The 2,500-nt window shown below is 34.4% G+C and overlaps 1 protein-coding gene across 2 annotated transcripts in view; it reads right to left on the bottom strand.

Annotated features, from left to right (window-relative positions):
* LOC122251581 (uncharacterized) overlaps window positions 1-2,500 on the bottom strand; it is a 138,833-nt gene that overhangs the window by 97,352 nt on the left and 38,981 nt on the right. The gene's annotated exons all lie outside the window — the stretch shown is intronic.

Genomic DNA, 2,500 nt, shown 5'->3' with positions numbered 1-2,500 from the left:
AGAATTCGAAAATATTTACACATGTATTTTTTTTTTTTTTCTCTCCATCTCTCTCTCTCTTTCTCTCTCTCTCTTACTCTCTCTCCTCGAAACCTAATCGTCAATTAGGGAACATTAAAATATCAAAACACAATCATTAGAGAGATCTGTCGAAGGCTTACAAAAATACGAGCCAGTCACGTTCGAAATTTCCTCAAGATATTATCGCTCGTGATAACATCATGTGAGACTTAGCACACGGGAATGATGCTTGAATCGGTAAACACATCTCATTTAAACATATATGTGTAGCACATGCGAGGAAGATTCACACATTGCACGTCACTTGGTCAAATTTTAAACAAAATAATCAAATTGTACGCAAACAAGGAGAAAAGAAAACGTGTGAAAAATAGAAATAAAGAAATGTTGATGAAATGATCTTCTCAAAACGTAAATAATAATAATAATTATAATAAAAAAATAAGAAAAAATAAAGTTAGAATGATCGACAACCATTAAAAAAAATCACAACCCCCACAAAGGAGAAAATGAAATAATTTCATATATAAAAAAGAGTAAAAATACGAGAGGCTGACCAACGACCCATCCTAGCATGGCGGATTAAGCAGCGGCGTAACCAATGTAAACAAACAAACAAGCCATCTTGTTGTTCGGACGACCGATAAAACAAACTAGCTAATTAGCGACCGAGTTGATGATGAAGTTTTAATGAACCCGGCGAAGGAGGATCATTTTCCGACGTGTGCAAGGAACCCTTCGTTGTTAATCTTGCAGAAGAAGAAGAAGAAGGCGAAGGAAGAGGGAGGAGTGGAAGGGAGGAAAGGGGGCGTGGGGTAAGGGGAAGGGGAAGGGGAGGAAGAGGAGGAGAGGGGCGGTGGGGGGGGTGGAGCCGAGTTGCATGGTTTTTCCAAACGTCTTATTAGCATTTTTATCCATAGTAACATTTTTTGTTTTTGTTATTATCATTATCATTATCAATTATTGTTATCATCATTACTTTTATTATCCTTATCATATTTTTTAATCTTTATTATCACTATCATTATCATTACTATTATTAATATTATGATTATCATTACTATTATTATCATAATGATTATCATTACTATTATTATCATAATGATTATCATTACTATTATTATTATAATTATTGCTATTTTTTCATCATAATTATCATTATCATCCTCGCTACTATTATCATTACTGTTAATATCATAATTATTATCATTATCCTCATCATCCTCGCTATTATTATTATTATCATTACTATTAATATCATAATTATTATTATTATCCTCATCCTTGCTATTATTATTATCATTACTATTAATATCATAAATATTATTATTATCATCATTAGTGTTATTGCCATAATCTTTACTATCATCATATCAATAATGTTAATCATCATCATCATCATCATTATAAGCCTTATTATCATCCACAACATCATTATTACTATCATCATTATCATTATCACTATCACTATCATCAGACCATAACTATCATCAGGACTATTGATATCAAATACGTAACAAAATAGGCAGCAGACTAAACAAGTATCTATTATTCATCATAAGAGATTATGCAGTCTAAATCTATGCCACAACTCTACAATACTATTTATATCGCTTTTTTCAAGGGAAATGCTTCCTCGAAAGACTACAAATTCCTGAGAACAGAACATGAAGAAACCAATCCAAACTGCACACACACAAAAAACAAGAACAAAACGCAAGAACAAAACGCAAGAACGCGAGAACAAAACGCAAGAACAAAACGCAAGAACAACGCAAGAACAAAACGCAAGAACAACGCAAGAAAACGCAAGAACAAAACGCAAGAACAAAACGCAACAACGCAAGAACAAAACGCAAGAACAAAACGCAAGAACAACGCAAGAACAAAACGCAAGAACAAAACGCAAGAACAAAACGCAAGAACAACGCAAGAACAAAACGCAAGAACAACGCAAGAACAAAACGCAAGAACAAAATGCAAGAACAAAACGCAAGAACGAAACGCAAGAACAAAACGCAAGAACAAAACGCAAGAACAACGCAAGAACAAAACGCAAAAACAACTCAAAAACAACGCAAGAACAAAACGCAAGAACAAAACGCAAGAACAAAACGCAAGAACACCCATGGAAGAAGGCGGAGCACTGGTAAAGAGAGACCAGCGCGGGAACGTCCATGGCAGATGTTTATGACTCGCTCGTTGTAAACACTGCTCTGACGCCAACAGATTAATTTATGGCAGAATAAGACGCTATCTGACGCCTTGAATGCATTCCCGTAGGATTTTTTTTCTTATCTATCTATTTATTTATTTGGTTTTGAGAATCTTGAAGGTTAAGGAGTTTATTGTTAGATGAAGAACAAATGTCTCATCCGGTGCTTCGTTTGCGATGAACGAAGCAGGTAAATGAAGCCGGACGATTTAAAAACGTACAACGATCAAGAGTCGCTGTTAAAATTGTGAAGAGAGAACTATA

This window comes from Penaeus japonicus, unplaced genomic scaffold (genome assembly GCF_977035675.1).
Source record: "Penaeus japonicus unplaced genomic scaffold, GWHDUDI00000001_assembly GWHDUDI00000032, whole genome shotgun sequence".
NCBI lineage: Eukaryota > Metazoa > Arthropoda > Malacostraca > Decapoda > Penaeidae > Penaeus > Penaeus japonicus.
The sequence above is the reverse complement of the archived record's forward strand: the minus strand, read 5'-3'. Positions and strand labels throughout refer to the sequence as shown.